Here is a 20965-nt window from a genome sequence, read left to right as displayed (position 1 = left end):
TTATCCACCTTTTTATTGGGGCGTGTTGTAAGTTTGCACTGCTCATCAGTCTGTGGTAAAACCAGTTGTCTTATTTTTAAACGTTTTATTACATTTAACAGGCAAAGTCAGCTCAGTGTTTCAGTCTCCCACACTACTACTCTGCACTAAATGTGCCCTTGAGCTCTATGAGAAGTCCCAGAAGTCCCAGTGACTTCAACAGGAGCTAGAAGAGACTCTTTATATACCAGCATCACTGTTCTAAAGATGCAATTTCTGACACTAGCAAATAAGTTTTTTGTCAGCAGTAGTATTCTGTTAACTGTCCTTAAGCTTTACAAAGAAAATGTTCCTGTTGCCCTCACTTCCATGAGAAGCACCATTGTCTTCATAATTTTTCTGCTTGCGAGCTGAGGACTTACACAGTGCATTTTTTACATGTTTTTGTCTACGTTGGTTTTATAAGTTTAAATAAGCTCCCATCTGCCAAGTGCTTCCAAAGAGCATTGGCGCTGAACCAACCCAAGAAGCTTGCCATGAAGATTACACACCAGTTGTGCTTATTCAAAACAATAACTTCTGACCACTGCACCAGAAGAAAATAGACTCATTTGTTGTCTCATAAGGGCACATCTCTGCAATGCTGGCCCCACTCTGCCAACGGGAAGGAGACTCTTCTGATATTTGACAAATATTTCAGCTAAATCTCCTTAACACTGTGCAGACCTTTGGCTCTTTAGGTTTGGTTTGGTTTGGTTTGTTGAAAGCTCTCGTTTCAGTTTGGTGTCTAAAGAAAACAAAGCAGTGTTGCTTGCTTGCATTGTTAAAGCCAAAAGCGGGACCACAGAAAAAAATGTTCCTCTTGGAAGATTTTGTAGATTGGTATTCATGAAACAGCTGGAGATGAAACATACAATGCTAATCCTATCCAGTTGCTCCTGGTCATGTTGCACGTTCAGGAAATTCATAATTAGGTGGTTGTATTCACAGTGTTTCCCCTGCAGCAGTCTTTGCGATTTATCTTCTGTCTTGTCATTAAAAAACAAACAACAACAACAAAGAAAAACCGACAGAGGAAGAAGTGGGGGATAAAATGCAAGCAGGAACAACTTCAAGTATGCTGAATAGCTTCTCCCCACTGAAAAAAGAATCAGATGCTGTCATTTCTGCACACACCAGCAAACTTATGCTGCTCCACTGCCCTTTTCTATCACAGTATTTTTCCTATTCTGTATCTCCTTCCTACTCCCAGAATTTATTTTGCCAGATACTTTTCTTATTTTCCCATGCCAGTTATGCACATGCCTTCCTGTAAAGGCAGCTACACCTGACAATTTAGAAATAAACACTTTGGTAAGTAAACATTTATTTTTCTTGCTGAGTGGAAGCACTATACAGGACGTTTTATTCCCAGTTCCTCCCAAGGTTTCTAATTAATTCCTAAGTAGTTTCTGCTTTTTACTTTGACTTTTCCTTCTCTACTGCATTTTACAGGCAGCGTTTTGTCAAAAATTCAAATTTAAAATCAATCAGCAAGGATTTGTGCTCCTTTTATAGCCTTTAAATAGCCTTATCTATTGTTAATTACATGCATATGCAATGCAGAGATTTTAGTCTATAGAGAAATTGACAAGAGATGCTGCCAGTTTGGTATTAAACAGTTGTCAGTGATTCAGCAGATTGGCTCTGAAACAGCAAAGCATTAAACGTAGATATTTTAAACAATCATTACTACTGATTTTTTTCCCAAACTAATTATGAAAAAGCACCTGGCAAAAACAAAAAGAAGAGATAGCACTGCTGGTTACAGTTCAGGAGTTTCCAGAGCTGTAATTAGAAAGCAGCACTGGTGGCTCAGAACATTGGGTTTGCTGAGACGTAAGAGAAAACAACACAGCAATTTCATATTGCATTGAGTAAACACATAAATATCTTTAAAACAACAGAGGGTTCATAAAGCCTCCCAGTGCTGAAATGGCATCTCAGTCCCTGCTCACAGATCTCCAGAAATCACAGCAAGACATTGGAGAGCAGCCCCCCAGCTCCCACCCCATCGCAGTACTCTTGGATCCAGAGCAGCTTCTTGCCTTAGGCTTCAGTGACAGGTTCCCTATTCTTTCAGGAGTCTGCTATGCGTATTTTTAGTCACAAATGCAGCAAAAATACATGGAGACAGGGTCTTCTTTTCTTTTTTTTTTTTTCCTAGCCAGCAGTAAGCATCACTAATTCCCTGGGAGACAGGTGAGACAGGTTGCTTTTGAATGGAGGTGCCCATCCATACCCACATGCAAGTCCACGTGGAAATGCATGGTGATTTTCAAAGCAAGACACTGCTCCTCCAAGTCTTGTAAGGAGACGTAAGGTGGCATATCCCTTTAAGCCAGGTGGGAGACCCTTATGAAAAATACATCACCAAGTTTCAGTCTATTATCTCAAAAACGCACCAGGGAATGTAAGGAAGTTTTTAGACTCCTCACCATCAGTGACTTTTTTTCCTACAGATTCCCCAGAGCTGCATGGAAATATATAAAATGTTGCTTTGAAAAGTTTTAAAATGATTTACCAAGTTAGTAACATTTCCAGACTTAAAATGTGATGCTTGAGATAATGTGTCTGTTTCATGTTGATAAATAATGGAGCCTGGAATACAAATGTTCCGGTATGGCCTTGGAAAAATGCTTTCAGCTAACTGTGCCTCGGGCTAGAATAATTCTACAAAATCAAGCTTATTTTACCATTCCATTACTTCTTTTATCTACAATAAGTAGCCACTCTCATTGTGTTCTGTCCCAAATTCTACCCACGTATAATTTGATTTGAAATAAAATTAAGGTCTTGCAATATGCCCCATAGATCAACAAAACCTTGAATTGCGTTTTGAAGCCCACGTATGCAACCAGCTCCTGCCTTGTATGCATTGTGTCAGATCTCAGCTGTGCTCTGCGATGGAAGGCAGATTGTCTCTCACTTGGGTTGGCCCTGAGTCATTTGGGGGCCAATAGGTGGGAGGTGCACTCGTGTTTCTCTTGAAGGCCAACCACAGAGCCATTGCAGAACTTGAGATGTGACTGGGGCACGTTAAAATAAAAAGGCAAATGGATTCTTCACAAGTTTCTGCTTCTCTTTCAAATTTTGAATATTCATATTATTTAAATAAGTCTTGAAATGACAGAAAAGCAAAGAGAGTAACTTTCATTACCCACACAATGAATATATGAGGCTTCGTTGGTGGCACATATAAAAATTCTTTGTGATCTATAAAAAATAGCTGTTAGGGAGGAAATATGCTATACAAATGCCAACCACTGCTGCTATAAATATTGTTCCACATACAGTAAAGAGTAAATAAATATAATAAACATTTCAGGATGATTGAAAAACACGTCCCTTTCCTGACAGTAGACATCCCTAATGCTTCTCCTGTCATTGTCTCAACATGATACACTTTGTGTCAACCTGACACCTTGATGCACAGCCTGCTTCTGCTCTGGGACTCAGCGTATGGTGGGGATGGAAGTGATGGACAGGGCCTGATCTGGCATGAAGCCTGGCTGCTCAGAGTTAATCCATCAGAATGTTTAAAATAAACTGGAACTGGCAGAAAGACTTCAGATCAAGTGAATACTTGGTTTCGTATGGCAGCATTTTAATCCCTACCCGAAAAACACACTTCTTGTCATCCCACCACTCCCTCAGTTCTTTGGTCTTCCTGCTCTCCTGTGACTGTAAAACAGGGATTGCAGTATTTCTCCATTGGGATTCACACAAATGCCTCATGAAACTGTGCAGCTCCTTGGAAGCAACACTGAATTGAGAGTGCTAATTTCTCCTGATTGGCACTGCAGTCCCGGCAGATTAACCCCAAATTGCACCAACCCTTCAGACTGCAGTAGATGCATGTATACATTTGACTTTACCCGTGGATTAACATGCCCAAAATAGATGGGGCTGCTGTTATATGGGATGGTTTGAGAGCACGTTGCAGCTTTCACAATAATCAAAGGGCAAGTGCAGGACTGAGGGCCAAGGCATGAATATTTGGAAAAAGTATAGCTGTGTCTTCCACAGGAGAGCTCCAAAGAGAAATGATCCTCATTTCAACAAATGCTTAAGATATGTCCATATTTTACTTTATGTTTTTGTATAGCAGTACACTTAAAATGAGAGAAAGAGAACTATAGTTACTCATTTTGAGAAAAGATTAAAGCTTCAGATAATTTCTTTAAGGTCATTCTATCTCATCCCTACACAAGCTTGAACTTGATCCCAAAAACTGCTCACTTCCATGAAATGATTTGTGACTCCATTTTAGTAACCAGACAATAGCATCTGAATACTTTAATTCCACGAATTTAAAAGAGAAAAAATGAAATAATGCAACCAAAACTTATAAAGAACATATTTACATTGTGGATGGAGGAAAAATGTTTAAATTAAAAACACTGAACTGATACAAATGCTACACTGTAAAGAGCCAAAAGATATCGCTCAAGAAGGTGAAAACACAAGTGTTGCTTTTTTTTACTGAACTAGCAATTAAATAATCAAATGTTTTCTTTTTCAAAGGTTTCCTTAATAAGCTGTGTTTCTGTAACCTGTAACTATAAACACGAGAACAAATGCTGCCCAAAGCACACACTGTGTGGGAGAGCCTCCACCGACCGGGGAGATGAATGGGCTGTTAAACCTGGGATGAAACAAAGTGATCCTTTGCCGTCTCCTTATTAATTACACTGGTGGAAACAAGCTGCTTAATGGGATGATAAGATTTTGGAGGGTGAAAAATGCAAACCTAAATTCATCCCACTAAACTCAAAGACAGAAAACCTAACCCTGTGGTATCACTGCCTTGTCTGGAATACGAATTGGGTTAGGCTGAACTTCGTTGCCCAAATTGCAGCTCCAGCTGTAGCTTCAAATGCAGTCTTTGGCAGTAATTCAGACCTGAGACACAACTTACGTGTCTCCCTGCTGGCTCATCCCCTACTGCTGCCCTCACTGGATTTCACATCACTGCTCAGTCGGGCCGGGAGTTTGGTCTGGCTGAAAAAGAGGATTCCCCAAAACGTTTGATTTCATCCATTTTTGTTTTGTTCTCTTATTTTCTCCAGTCATATTCACTCCGTGACTGATTTCAGACAGCAGACGAAGCGACGGAGGTATTCTGGATAGAGGTGTAGAGCAGAACAAGCTGCATTATTTCCTTCTGAGCAGCTGCAGAGTTCACCCTGCCGAGGGAAGTGAAACCCCAGCTGGATACTAATCCTTACCTGCTGCCGTGGATAACCGCCTGCTGCGCACAAACGTTGCCTGCAGCACTGTGTGCTGGGATGCGGCCCAGCGGCTGCAGAACGAAGATCCCAACTTGCTGATAATCCCACAGGACGGGGTTACGTTACCGATCTCGCCCACATCCTGAGTCATGTGTCTGCTGCCTCAGTTCCTCCTTTTTGTTTCCCTGATGAGCACATACGTGCACTCGCATGCATGTGTGCACAAACCGCACGCTGCGGTTCAGCGCTTCCTGCATCGAAGCTCGGATTTGTGCAGCCTTCACTCCACCTAAAGGAGTTTGCTGAGGATGAAATGATTCTGGATGCTGAGATGCAGCTGAAACAAAACATTGGACTAGGCCTCTTGGTGCCAGCTAAGCAAGAAGCATCTGGTCAGAAGGGTCCAGGTAGTTGTAGGAACATGGTAAGAATAATACCCCACTAAAATAAGATACCAAAATCTGAATATTTTTGTATAGCTCTGACTTCACTCTGTCTATCCATTATTTAACTTTGAGGAGAACTCGGTTCCTCTGCTATCTATTAGCCCTCTGCTCAACTTCTTTGTGCTGGACAAATTCCCCATCCATCCATCCATCCATCCATCCATCCATCCATCCATCCATCCATCCATCTTTTCCTTTGCTCCCGAAGTCTCCCTCTTAGATGAAGGGCCAGTCTAATTATACTGACAGAGTCAGTGGTGCAGCTACTTTGTGCTAACTCTTGATGGATATTTGAGAACCACACTGCCCCAGTAGTTGATGGCAGCACCAGCAGGGCACAGCAGGGTTACAGCTGGGAAAGGGAGAGTTACAGAAAGGAAGGGCAAGTGCTGATCCTAGTGCTGAACTACTGCCTCTCATCTCCTGCTGGAGAAGTTTAGAACTTCTCTCTTCTAGATTGCTATTGGGCTCTTGCTCTCATGATCCTTACTACCAGGTCTTTTTAGGGTAAGCAAAAAATATATATATTTGCTTTCCAGTGTTTCCAGGAACACTCATTTACATTTACTTGCTTTTTCTGCACGTAGGGATGCAAATATCCAGAATGCCCAAACAGATCTCAATTCAGACTTGCTGCTTCTGGGAAGACGCCAGGCATCCTTCACTTTGTACATGGCTTGCTTTCTTCTGCAAATAAAGCTGGAACTAATTCCCCATCAGGATAATACCTTTGCAGGTAACGATTTTTAGAACTTGAAATGTCTGGTAAAATGAATACAGCACCTTCCCCAAACATCCCAAAATCTTCAAAAGGAACAGGAATGAAGAAAAATCACTGACAACAGCCAATAGCCTACTTTGAAAGAAGCCCATGTGGAATGATGGAAGTGCTTGGAAGGGAGACTTCCCAGGGGTGAAAAGTGTTGCTTAACTGCAGGGCTGCTTGGAATGTCCTGCCTGTTCTTAAGCTCCAGCTTCAGCTCCATGCTGTGCACCAAGGCGTGCTCACAGCCAATGGCAGTCAGAGCCAGAATACCGACCTCTCAGGAACTGTTAGGTTTTTTTTTCATTTTATTTTTGGAACTAGTTCAGAACTAGTTGTGAACACAGAGCCTAAATTATAAATGACCAACAGTGACAAGGGACACGCTTGCTTTTCCAATAGACACGCTTGTCTGAGCTACTGCCTTTATACATTGCCCTGATCAAGTCTTCCTTGATGTCCAGTGCCAAGTCACTTGTTTATACATCTCAGAGGGCTTCAGGAACAGTAGAATCTGCTATTTCTTTTTCCCGTGCTTTTTCCTGTGATAAAGTGTAAAGAAGAAGATTTTTATTCTTTTGGATGGCGTGAGTACTAAATGCAGACTAGATTATGTTTATTTCTTCTCTGGGATTCTATGGGACTTCTGATCTTCCTTTGACTTCCTCACCGCATACCTAAGCTGCCTTCTTGGTGTCGAGGACCTCAGCCATTCTGTCCAGAGGACACATTGTGACCACTGCAAAATGAAACAAGCCTTCAGGGAATCCTTTGGGCACGGTAGCCCTCACAAGACACAGCTGTGGCTCTGTCAGGATGAGAAGCCCTTCTACCTGTGCTTTGCTGTCAGGGTTACGTATATTCAGAGCAGACATCTTTGATCACATTCTACGTACTACGCGCAGCAACACATCCAAATCACGGGTGTTGTTTAGACTCCCACTGACTTATTTGGGTGTCCCAATTCAAGGAAAAATCTGCAAAGGCAGGAGGAGAATTCCTCTTGACCTTCCATTATCTGTAGACAGAGACACGGGTCCATAAACTCAGTGTTTAGTTAAAACATAACTGCTGGTACTGTTAAGTTTATAACGAGGAAAAAGAGGCAGAGATCAAAAGATTTGCCTTTTGCGGGCTTACATTTCTTTCCCATCTTTGCACTTTGGTCGTAAACACTGCAGTTCCCCCTCTGCCCTCCTGTTCCATATACTGCAGATTATGTTGGGAAATATTTTTAGAAAAGGCATAAGTATACAGAAGGGAGTATTAGACTGTGACCTTATAGCTGCTTTGGAAGTTTTTGAAGGCTACATGGAAAACATTCTCAGTATTTCCAAATTCTCAGAATAACGAGATTCATAGATTGCTCTTCATTAATTTAAGTGTACTAATTGGCCACATGTATGTTTATTCCCTCTCCCTCATGCAGGCACGCAAAGAGCAAAGCCAATGTATATTCCATGAGGCCCAAAACAGATAATGGAGCCACAGTGCTGCCTCAATAGCTGCTGGCATGGAATGAAAAGTACACAGCAAAACAGGAAAAGGAAGGCTAAAGCTGGATTAAACAGATTGCTGCATTCAGGAGTGTGCAGTCATCTGGGAACTTCATGAAAAAAGTTGAAAGAAAAAGTCAAAACTAATAACATACAGGCCTCCCTTGTACTTTTGAAAATCCCTCACTGTCTGTGTGGTAATACGCCTTTAACAAACCGGCACGCAGTATGGAACTTAGGAGATGTATAGAATTAACCTTTCATGCACTAACGTAAGCAAGATATCAGGTTATTCCTCATCACTGGAATTCAAATCAGGCTCGCAGTGTTTGACTTGAGATGCAAGGGGATGTCACGGATTCAAAAAGGAGCTTCTTTGTCTCGGTTAACGGGCAAAAATATAATTCCTCAGGATAAGCACATGTTATCCATAGAAATTTATTCTGCATATACGTAAAACAATGTGTTTTCAATTACCTGTAAGAAGAGGTGTAAAAAATCAAGGTGATTAAAGAACCCAGCCTATTACCAAAGCCAGCTAGATCTCTCACTATTTCTGTCATTTGAAGCCAAAGTCTTCCCCTGAATGCTCTAATCCTCTTTAATCCTGATTCGGGATTGAACTCGGACCCTAGCTCCTCGCATAAATCAATCCCAGATCTTACCATGCATTTTCCAGAGCAGTTCTGATAACACAAAATCTATATAAATCATCTGGCTTGCCCTCTGTAATCATTTTCAAGAGCTACAACGTGGAATGCTGCTACTTTCCTGACTGACTTCACAGGCACGCACTTTCAGGTCCCCCCAGCAAAAACAAACAAGCTAGCCTCTTTCATCACTGTTTTAGGTTTTTTAGGTTTGGAAATGTGAAAACCGTCTTGGAATAAAGCCTCTGTTGGGACAATCCATCATCTCAGTGATGCAGTGCTCTTCCCTCTTGCCTTCTTCCCACTGGGCTCCTCCTGATCTTCAAAAGAGGGCAATCCACACATCCACGCAGCACGTAGGGGGTTTATATATAGAAGTAGAGCAGGAATCCCTGGTTACCATCGCTTTCTTTTCTTTTTTAAAAAAAAGTTTCTCCAGGTACCAGTGCCACAGAAACAAGATATTCCAGCTTTAAGATGTAATATTCATCTCTGTCTCTCTGACAGTGGCTATTATGCTTTGTGCTCCACTGGTAACACAGAGAACCAAATCCGTTCTGTTTGCAGCCAGACTTGCCCCTTCCCCCAGCAGCTCGCTCTTTGTGTGATGGGTTTTCAGCCATTGGTTCATAGATCCCCCACTTTCCCCACCCCAGAAGCCCTTCAAGACCTGAAAGTCCAGAAGGAGGGCATTTCTCTTTGAGCTCTGTTCAAGCTGCAATCCCTGCGCCCAGTGGAATGCAGGTGGTAGGCAGCAGTCTGTAATTACTTCAAGGACTGCAAATAGAAGAAAAAAGTACTCAAAGAGATGAAATCCTGGTCCAAATGGAAGCAAAAGGAATTTAGCTGTTTACAGGAATAGAGCTAGGATTCGCCCTCCAGTCAAGTTGATAAGACCCTAAAGTTTATCTATACATTTACTCTTGTTTTCTGCCAGCAATAAACACTGTAAAAAGATAAAGAAGTATCAAAGAAGCTGACTGTGCTACAGGGATGTTTCTCCTAGCTTCAAGCCACAAGCTTATCTTGCATAAAGCACTAAGTATGAAAGCTATTGTGCAAACAAGACACACCATCGCTTATTCTGTTGTATCACAGCTAATCATAACCCTTTCAAAATGCTGACCCAATATTATGGAAAGCAGCACGTTGTCATTACTGGAGAAGGTAGGCACTGCTGGACTGGAGAGTCCACTTAAACCACTGCAGCTGTGGCTTACATGCAGTGCTTATGGGACTTCACCACTTGTCTGCTCTTCAGGATGAAATTGATCAGAGACAGAATCTATTCTGAACATGAACTTTGACACAGCCTGAGGTTTGACTTACTTACTGTATCATACATGCCACCATCATCATTTTGATGTACCATTTCTCAGTGCTTTGACAAAGGAGAAAGGCTTCACCTTGTGGCCCTTCCAAACACTGCTGTCACCATCAATAGCTCTGTGCTATTTTGGTGTAGGCCATCAGAAAAAAGGCAGTGACTTTAAGACATTAATGGTCATAGCTCTTTGTCCTACTGAGGTCACATCATCACGGTGAGCCAGGCGTATCCCAGAGCCGCTGCTTATGAGCTGATGTACAGGTGAAGTGTTCATTTATTTGAGGATATCTTTTAGCTGGGACGCTCTGAAAGCCCACCACCTGGAAACCTTACAGAAGTTTGACCTCTAGGAACACCTGATGATTTACTGGATGGAAAGAATCTTTATGTGGGGAAAGAAGAAAGCTGAGGACGCTGCAGGGCCTTGAGCTGCCTTGTGTTGCAGGCTACAGCCTCCAGCAGAGAAGCAGCTGGATAGGGAGGACAGAGAAGCAGCCAGAGATTCAGCCTGTTTTCCTGACATGGCGTAGGGCCTGTTCACTGTTTTTGTACTCTTTTATGAGGATGCTGACACACACTTCTTTTTCCCTCTTTTCTCCATAAAAATGTGACTTTTACAGTAAGGTGCCTCAAAAACTTCCTTCATAACGTACTTGGTTTGATTCCAATTTTGACTTCTGTTTGTCTCAAACACCAGAGGTACAAAGGAACCAGTATCACTCCCAGGTGTACCCCAGGCTAGAAGAGCATTGGTTTCCCTATCCCTGATGGACCCGACATGCTGCAGGGTACATTCGACCCCATTTCCCACCTTGCAGTGAATAATTCCCAACTCCTGCTGGACAGCAGAACATTTTACCTCTTTGTTAATCTAGTGAAAAGATTTAATCCATATCCCTGGTCATTTACTGCTCTGGGGTCGGCACCTGAAATAGTACTGAATGTTCAGGGCTGCTGCCATCAGGAGCTAGCCTGGTGAAGCTTTTTCAGCTCTTGCACTGTTCTTTAGCCAGTCCCAGCCCTTGCTTTTGTGGCCACAGAGCCAGGCATCAGCCTGTAAATCAGTGCACTTCTGTCTTGCCGAGTCCACTAGACAAACTCCCAGCAGAGGTGTGAACTTCCCTAATTAATCTTAATGAAGTGTTAACTTCAAAGCTGAGCTGCAGTCATTTATAGGTTAATAGAACCTTACAAAAAAAGCCTCCCAGCTTGACTCATTAGAAAATAGCTCCAAGGGGACGAGTTTGGTCAAATCTGGGGGTTATTCTGGGATCTGGAAGAAATCCCACTGCACTGACAGCCTTTGCTTGTGCACCACTTCCATTGCAGCTGCATTGTTGAGAGATCGAAGGGTCAGGCAGCCAGACTGGAAAAACTGTACAGCGAATGTATGCTAAAAATATCACTGGAATTGAGCAGATGGAGCAAGATAAGGAAGCCAGGATAAGGGCTATAAGGAGCTGTGTAAGCTTGTTGAGCCCACTGATGACCTTGCTCCTACTATCCTTTACCTTACTCACACCAACGAAGTGGCAGAGCCAGATTCAAGTCCTGAGCTCAGAATTAATGATGTATGTTCAAATTTTCAGTTACCCAAGTTGTGACTTCAGGAGGCAGATATGTCACCCAGAAAAAAAGCAGGGAAGAATATGCTACAAATGGCTCTGGAGGTGCATACACAACTTTTACCCTCAGCTATTCCTGCAAGCAGAAAACAACGTCCCTCACTTCAAGATGTTCAAGGCAATAGGACAAGCACCTCATCTGAAACAATTGCATGAATCTCTCTGATATATCCCCAAAAGGCAAAGCTGCTGTGCTGAGCAGTGCAGATTGCATTCTGGATACAAAACCATAAAAGAGGAAGATCCTTCCTGGCACTTTATTACAGCTCCCTTGAAGTCTGACTCAAATGATCATTAATTGCCAGGACTTGCCCACATCTGCCTGTGTAAGTTTTTAAAATATAAAAATGGGAAGAAAAATGTTGATTTCATGATTCCTATTTAGAGGAGTTTAGAAGTCAGTGGGTAAGTTGCCGTGGATGCTGCTTTGTTTATAATTGTTTTTCCCTCATTATTGTTCTATGAGCTGACAAGGAGCAGGAGTTCACTTCCAGTGCTCTGGCCGTGAGCTCCCCTGCCTATGTGGTGCATGCAGCAGGACACAGCAGCCTGCCTTGGCCAGCAGACGTTGGTCAGATGATGCAGGCAGCCTGACCAGGCGCACAATAATTCTTCCACACCCACGAGGCTTCAGAGTGCTTCCAACCCAGCTCTGCTCCCCAGGGCTGGGAAGCAGCCTATTTACACAGTACAAACTCTCAGTGCTAGAGCTTACAACGCGTCCCTCCTTCTCTGATGTGGCACATCAGACAAGGCAGGCTGCTCATCTCAGCGTGGTGGCAGCTGGCAGGGCAGCAGCAGAGCAGCTCAGTGCTGGGTGAGGTGGGAGATCCCACTGCCCACAGGAGGGATCAGAAACAGTTATTTTAGCTCACATGGTTAAAGCTGGCTGGGAAGAGCCACTCAGCAGCTCCAAGTTCTGGGATCTGTTGTTCTGATGCTGCTCAGTCATGCAACCAAGTTTATGGCTGCCAATAAGCTCTTCCCTAAATCGATTTTTCATTGGATTGGGAATGTGAGCAGATGCTTACCACTGAGCACGAGTGGCACAGGCTGAGCTCAGCAGTGCCTCTCCTTGTCCTGTGTTGCTCCCAGCAGGAGCACAACGCTGAGTGCCAACTGCCCTCCAGCACACATGTACAGAGGGAGCTGCCTGTGCTGTACAGGTTACAGTCATCCTTTAAGGACAAGCTCCAACACGAGCTAAGCATTCAGAAGCCCCAATACAATCATCTCCTTTTCCACCAGTTCTATAACCAGCCTGGAAGTCTGGGCTGTGCTGCATTCCCCCAAAACTGACTGTGATGTACATGTGGGAGCATGGTGGAATAGCTGAACTCGAGCCTGGTTTGTCAGATCGTTTATACCTTTTTTACTTTTAATTGCATACCACTGTGCTCTTTATTTAGAAGAATTTACAGAAACCAAAGGCCACTTACCAGGAAAAATAATGATGCTACATTCTACAGATCAATTATTGATATTTAAAACTTTGCATTATTTCTTCTGTATATTATTGCCACTTACGTGGTAACAGAAGAGAGGAACAAAACACCTCATAACAGAGCAGCCCTATTGAGCAGAGATAAGCACTGCCCTAAGTGCTCCCCAGCAGGTCAGCCAAGGCAGCACTAAGCAGGCTGTGTTGTTGCCCATTTCTTGCTTAACAGAGCTCATGAGAATTTAAAGCACACCAACAAACATACTCCTTTAGATAGCCAATCACTGAAACTTCTGGAAGCAGAAGTTCTTGGGCACTCTTTGTCTCATAAAGAAATTCATTATCAATCAAAGAGAGGGGCACGAATGCATATGCTTGGTTCCTACACTTCTGTATGCACATACAGAATAACTAAAATATGATTGTTCAGCCCAAGAAAAGGCGACTGCCATAGTGCAGAAGGAGTCTACATTGTCAAGGGACATGCAAAAGGTGAGTAAGAGCTAATTGCTCACCCTGCATCACATCAAAGACTAATGAGTGCTCTTCACCTATTAAGTCAATAAGCCAGGGCCCATCCTCACAATGCTTAAGAAGAGTGTGCAGGGCAGACCCAGGGATCAGAGCCAGCCTCAACCACGAGTCCAGAGCAGAGCACAGTATCATGATGGTGGGGCAAACCCAAGTCAATCTGACTTAACCTGCCATGGACATCTTCCATGTTGCATTAAAACAGAGGAAACATTAAAGAATTTTAACATGAAGGTTTGTGGAAGGGAGGCTGATCTGCCTGGTACTCTGTATGTAACACATTAACAGTTTTCAGCCTTTCCTGATGTGGACTGAATATTAACAGACTACGGAAAGTCAGTCTTAACGTGAATCATGGGCTGTCATGTGAATCACTTCCTCTCACATCTCCATCACACTCTGGCAAGGACAATGATAACATTTATGGAAAATTAATGACAGTTATATCATTAATTTGTTACGCTGCTGAAAATAAGAGTACCAACACCAAACTATCCCTTCTCTCTCTCTGGACCACTAATGATATATTTACTGAGGTTGCTGAGCCATGGGAACATACAGTTCTGTACTTAATAACATGAGTCATTCACATGGAAATTCTCTATTCTGAAAGTTTATTACTTTAATTAAGAGCGTTTAAAAAACTAAACTCACTTCATGCTTTTTTTGGTAGTATTTTTTGTTTTAAATATTACCTTTACGATATTTCCATTTCTAAGAATCATAAATGAAATAACGGAAGTCCTACTTGCAAATGAAGGGAAGTTTATTGGCCCAAATTCATAGGTCAGTATCCCACACCACATATCAAATTAAGCAAACAACTCTTTTTCTTTTTTCCCGCTGGTGCAGTACGGAACTCTGCTCTTAATTAAAAGCACAGTTGCCATAATGACAGTGCAGGGTGCTGAGAGTTTTGCTGTATTGTTAGGTTGGGTAAACAAAGTGCATAGAAGGGGCTGAGGAAACGCCTGGGTTGCTGTAACACTCAGCAGAGATGGATGACGATTGTGACACTGTGTACCTCACCATGACAAGCTGTCTGCAAGAAGATGGGTTTGGCCCATCAAATCCAGCACTTCATCTCCGTTCCGAGAAGTCTCCCAGTTAGAATGGGAGCAAGGAGCAATGGGCTGCAAGTGACAAACTGCAGAGGCAGTAATGACAGGGAGACTGAAATACAGTACAGAAGACGTAGCTGTGTTAGCAGGTCTTAGAGGAAGTAGCAGGGAGAGCAGCGAGCTCGACGTGGAAGACTCATCTGGACAGAAAGACAGCTTCTACCCACAGCCTGGTCTGCAGCCAAAGCAAAAATGCAGTTTGTGTCCTTAAACAGCCGTCCCATTACTTGTGTGCCATTTGCTGTTCTCTGCTTTTGGTTCCAACCTCACGTTCTATTTCCACAGAAAAAGCATCGTACCTCTGCAGACATTCAAACTCATGAAGCTACAGAGGTAGATGAGCGTGGATGTGGAACTGCCCTTATGCATCAGCTTCTTGTTGGTTTGCATACTGCCTTTCTGGATTCTTGCAGTTCCTGGAAGAACACAGTAACGTGCAATCAGGACTTCTATTCAAGGCAGCTTTCAGCCCTCGGCTGCTGCCACAGCTCTCTCTGCCAGCCTTGAACACCTCAACTTATTTTCCTAATTCTGTGGCAGATCGCCTGACAAAAAGTTGTATGATGCTAAGCTACTGTTGTATGTTAATAATTTAGTATTTCATAATGGTTTCATATGTTAATGACACATTATTTTGAGACAGCTTTGCATGGCAAAACATAACTGGACGTAGATATGGTGAGTTAGAAGATGAGGGTGCAGTACTGTGTTGGCTGTGCAGTTTGTGAAGGTAAAACTATAAAGGGAACTCCTCAAACACATCAGATTGTATCTTGCTTTGTGCTCAATCTTGCTCTTTCAGTCTATCAATCCTCTTTAGTATTAAATCAAATCTTTCTATGACAACAGTTTTATACACCCGAGTTACGTGCTGCTGCTCCTTCTCATAGTATCAGAGAATCATTAAGGCTGGAAAAGACCTCGAACATCATCTAGTCCAACTGTCTGCCTACCAGAAATGCTGCCCACTAAACCATGTCCCTAAGTGCCACATCCCCATGGTTCCTGAACACCTCCAGGGATGATGACTCCATCACTCCCTGGGCAGACTGTGCCAATGCACCACCACTCCTTTGGAAAAGAAATTTTCCATTTTTCCTCCAACACTTCCAGTCCATCAATGTCTTCTTGATGACTCAACAGAGAGTATGTCATGTCCATGGCAATGCTCACACAGTGCTCTTTCTCTTCCCTCTATTCCACTGAGCACCAGACAGTATGGAATCTTTGCTTTAGTCCACTGTTCTCGGTTCCCCATAACCCAGCCCTCCTTTGTCCAGAGCCCTGATTCAGTCAGAAACTGAATATATCCCTTCCTATATCTCAGATTCAGTTCTCCCAGCTTGTAAAACTGGAGATTTCCTGTGAATATGGAATGGAGGTCCCAAACCCCATCAAGAAAGTCTTTTTCTGACTGAAGCAGCACTCCAGATAATCTGTATGGAGTCAGCCCTGGTAATTGGTAGCAGTCTGCAGAAGTAACCCTCAGTTTCCAGACACGATGTGGGGGAAAACATCCCAAACCTGGGAGAGACCATTAGGAGCTCAGTTTGGCTCACAGGCACCAGCAGCAGGGCTGTCCAGAGCATGAATAACTGGAATTTGTATCAGAGTGATGCTGATGTAATGTGTACAGCTGGGACATCACACGAAAGCCAAGGAAAAATAAGAAACAACACATTCATAAACACAGACACACACAGATTAGCGGGAAGTCTCACCTCAGGAAATCATTGTGGCTCTCTGTTCCTGTCAGAAATGTGTCTGCAAATGTCACCCAGCAGCAATGCATCACCCCATGAGCAGCCCAGAACACAGAGGCAACCAAAATGTTGGTGAGAAAGAGGTTGCCAAATACTTTTGAAACAAGTCAGGGGTTGGATCCACTGGGAGAGAAATTACACAACAAAATAAACAATGTGCCAAGAAAACCAGGGCTGAGGGAGGAAGCTGCCTGTGCCAGTCCTGGACACAAAGGGAAAAGCTTTTCCCCTGGGAGAAGACACTGAAGCTGGACTCACTATGTGCTTCCCCAGCTTGCTGACTCCCTTAACACCTCAGACAACTGGTTCTGTCCAAATTGGTGCTCAGACCTGAAGCTGGAGTCCTTAACAGGTGTACTTGGAAAATAATGCCTCCACTCCAACAGAGCCCTGCTTTCCTCTTAGACCACCCCCTCCTTGCAGCAGAGCTCTGCTGTCTGCCTCTTTCATTTTTATTATAGACCACCAATCAGAGAAGGAGCAATCGTAGCTCCAGGAAAACCAAGCTCCATTCCCTGCTGTCCGAGCACCCCTCAGCTGCTCTCTGAAACAAGTGGCTTGGCTTGGTGGCCCCTCGGGCTGCAGGGTGCACTGTCAGGTAAATGTAACAAACTGCAGATTCGTGGCTCTTCTGCTCGAAATGAGAGCCCAGAGGAACCTCTTGCCACCCATCATTCAGCAGCTGGTGTCCTGCAGGAGGTGGGGCACAAGGTAATAATGAACAACTCAAATGCAATGAGGCTCTGGTTTTGCAGAGCAGAGGATGCAATGTTGTGCTGTCACAGTACAGTGAATTAAAGCCGATCACAATCTGTCCGCATGTTTACAACTCTGTGTAATTCTGATGAATGCCAAAGGCTGCCCAGCCTGTGCACAGCCCCACGTGCAGCACTTTAAGGCAAAATCCATGCTCCAAGGCACACGTTAGTGAGAGTACTGGTATGGAACAGGCATCAGCAGGTAACTTTTTGCATCACTGTGTGAAGCAGGGCTGACCTGGCGCCTTCACAGATGGGTCTGCTCATTTCTGAGCCCGTTCAGCCTCAGTAGCTCTGCAGACATGGCCAGCCTGCCAATCGTGATGGCAACCACAGGTCTGCGAGGAAATGATGTCACAACAGTAACAGGAATACCTCCAGAAAAGCTTTCCATTAGGCAGCAGGTACTGAAAACCACTACCAATGAGGGCTGAGTAAGAAACAGTAGAAATCTCTGTATGGCATTACAAATTGCCACAATTTGGATTTAAAAAATAATGGTGCCATGCACTGCTCTAGGTGGACCAGAGAAGGACTTGGCTCAGTGGAGCACTCAGAGAGTTTTAACAGGTTAATACTGGCAAGTTTGTTTAATACACTGAGCTCAGTTCCTGTTGGCTAATGTTAATGTTGGCACAATTCGGCTGATGAAAACACTGTGCAGATGTCCTCTGGTGATCCAGTCCCTCCCCAACACTTGTAACTATCAGATAATAAACACTTTTTCCATGATTGTTCTGGTTGGTGATTCACTGCAGATTACTAAGCTAGTTCTCCTCTCCCTTTTGCAATGTGTCTGGGCTCCTTACCTAATTCAGTGCTTTCTTCTCGGCCGCTATTGGCCAGCCAAAGGTTCTCTGGGCTCCTTCCTTGCTGCTGCTGCTGCTCACACAGCATGGGCTGAGCTTCTGCAGTCTGCCTTGCAGGACAGGGCTGTGATGCTCTGCGAGCACAGAGGAGTGCTAACAGGCACAGTCTCCCCTCTTTACTTTGAATAGCTACAAATAGTTCAGCTTGCTGTTTGTTTTCATGGTTTGTTTTGTTTTGTTTTTTAAAGGGCTTTTTCCCTTAGCTGAATTTGCCTTACTCCTATCAATGAGAAGGCCAGAATGGATGCTGGTTGCTCTGCCTGTCCCTGCAACTGCTCCCTTTCAGCTCAGTGAGCACTTCAGAGTTCTGGAGCAATTCAGCACTTAGCAGAGGCCTCCATCTCCGGTGTGGGAAGTAGGCTACAAAGTATTGGAAGCAGTTTCAGTCCCTTGGCTACGCCTGGGCAGAGGAATGCGGGTTTTGCAGCTTTCAGACAGCTCCTCATCCTGGGTATGCTGCCTGCTCAGTGCCCAAGTCCCAGACTGGACCTTTTATGGGAAGGAGATCTGTACGTGTGGGCCGGATGAAGGTATAATTGGATTGAGTCGGAATAACGAAGGACCACCCAGAGGAATGTCCTCGCAGCTCAGCTGAGATGTCACCCAGTGGCAGCCCTTGTTGCCAGTGGGGAAGAAGCCCTTGATATGTTCTGCAGAAGCTGGGCTGCTCCTGCGGAGCTGTGTTGTCAGCTGCTAGAGCATATTAAGTGAGCTTTGCCAGTATTGCTCTTCCATGCAAGCCGCTGCTCCAGTTGCCATAGGGATGGCTTGTGACTGCGGCTGGCGGGGATCTCAAGGCCATCTCTCCGGTGATGTGATGTCTGCTGTCAGTGAGTGAAAGCCCCCACTCATTTGCATTTCACAGATACAGCCGTGTTTATTGCCAGCATCAGAGCAGATGAAAAGAATGATTTGTTTTACTTTATTTTTTTTCTTGCAGGCTAGTTACTGTTGTGCTTTATATTCTCCTTCGGTAGAAGTCAACATGAATCAAACTTAGAAACTCACCATCTGAGGCAAGGAACACAGTGCTGACCTTACCTCCGGCCCAAAGCTGTCAGAGATTTTCAAGAAACATAAAGCCTAGGGAACTGATCTGTGCATGGTGGGTGGCAGTGGTCAACTGCGCTCTTCAAAAGACGTTCTTGCTGAATGCTGTTAGTCATTGCTATGCAGCAGAAATGAGGAAAGCAGCCTTTCTTCCCCTGCGTTGGTTTAGTTCACAAAAACCTATGTTGACAGCATTGTTTCTTAATTAAAAAAGAGTTCTGAGCATGAGATGTGATAAATGCGAAGCTCTGAGAAGAGAAATGAATCTCGTCTTCCAAGGATAATCCAAACTATGTGTGATTCATGTTTCAGCAGGCACTTCTGGAGAATTTGTCCTTGTTTATTAAGCAATGCCATCTAGATAGAACTATAAATAGAATATCCCACTTTTCTATTCATTGTAACAACTCACCAGCGCCACACTGGCTCTGCAAGAGCCACGTACCTGCATGAGGCCATCTACTGTTTCCTTTTACTGCACTAGGATGGAAACAGGAGGTTTTGTCCCAGCAGCCTCAAGGAAGGAATGAATTTCCAGCTGATTCCTCCTCTCCACTCATTAGCAAAGTGAAATTTCCTTCTGCAGAGCCACTGCACACAGAGAGAAGGGACTGCCAGCGAGATCACAAGGCTGCAAAATGAAGCCAGGGATCTGCTGTTCCATCGTGATCCTACAGGAAAGGAGAGCAGACACGTATCTATCTGCCCTGTGGCATCCCTCCAGCACTGATACTGTAGGCATCAAGAATGTCAGTGCAGGAGAAAGTAATGGATCTTAATAAAACCTCGTCCAGGAAAGGCTGAATGAGTTTCACAGCTGAGTGGTTTAGCTGACTTCTTCCTAGAGGAAGAGTGCAAATTTGCATCTGCTTTCTATGAGTTTTATCTTCCACCTGAGTGTCTGAGGTGATGGAGCAGACAGTGTGAAACTGGAAGAGTGGGTGTTGCTGTTGATCTCTGGAACTATCAGGCTCATTTCAGAATAGTGCTCCAAATCAGTTTGGCAGAGAGGAGGGCTGCCTTCCATTGCCCACCCTGAGCACATTTCAGAAAGGCCACGTCTAAGCCACAGAACCAGCAGTGCTTCCTGTCTGTGTTTTACATCCAAACATTCAGCTTCCCATCGCCTTCCCTTGTATTCTGGCCTCTGTGGGTAGGAAATGAAGGCATATTACTTTCTATTCAGGTTTCCAGTTGAGCAAAACTGCAGGAAAAAAACGCAAATATTTCACATTCAGTCTACATATGATCATGGTCAGCACCACCCTATCCCTCTGGTGAGAAGTGTTGTTATCATTTCCCTGCTGGTCTTAATCCTTGTATTCCCCATGTATCTTTTGTCTTTCCTACTCCTTTGCTATCTTATCTTTTTCCTCCTCATCTCCTGCTCCACCCTCCTCCTTCCCTTGCTCCCCAGCCTTTACCATGCCCATCATGGAGCTGAAAAATCCTAATAGATATTGGAACAGGCAGATCCTGCCAACAGGTAGAGAGGGCTGACAGGGAATAACTGATGTACAGATAACTGCACAGTCCTACTGTGTCACAACAGCAACATCATGGCAGAGTCAAGAACCAATGCTGTAATAAAGGCTCTGACACAAACACTGCCAAGGCTGAAGTGCTTCGAAACACCCACGCTATCAAAAATGGCTTCTATGACTGATTTAGAAAGCTTTCAGGTTTGACAAATGTAACACTTGTGTCTGGGAGAAATATCATAGTTTACTACAGAGCTCGAAGCTGCACCAGATTGAGCTCCTGGTGCAGTCTGTGTGTGTCACATCCCAAAATCTGTGAGGCCCTTGTGAAGAGGAGACATACCATAGAGTAAACATTTGTATAGCGTGACTCACACCGAAACAAAACTGTT

The sequence above is a fragment of the Lagopus muta genome, chromosome 9 (genome assembly GCF_023343835.1).
Source record: "Lagopus muta isolate bLagMut1 chromosome 9, bLagMut1 primary, whole genome shotgun sequence".
In the NCBI taxonomy this organism is placed as follows: Eukaryota; Metazoa; Chordata; class Aves; order Galliformes; family Phasianidae; genus Lagopus; species Lagopus muta.
Note: the sequence above shows the minus strand (reverse complement) of the source record.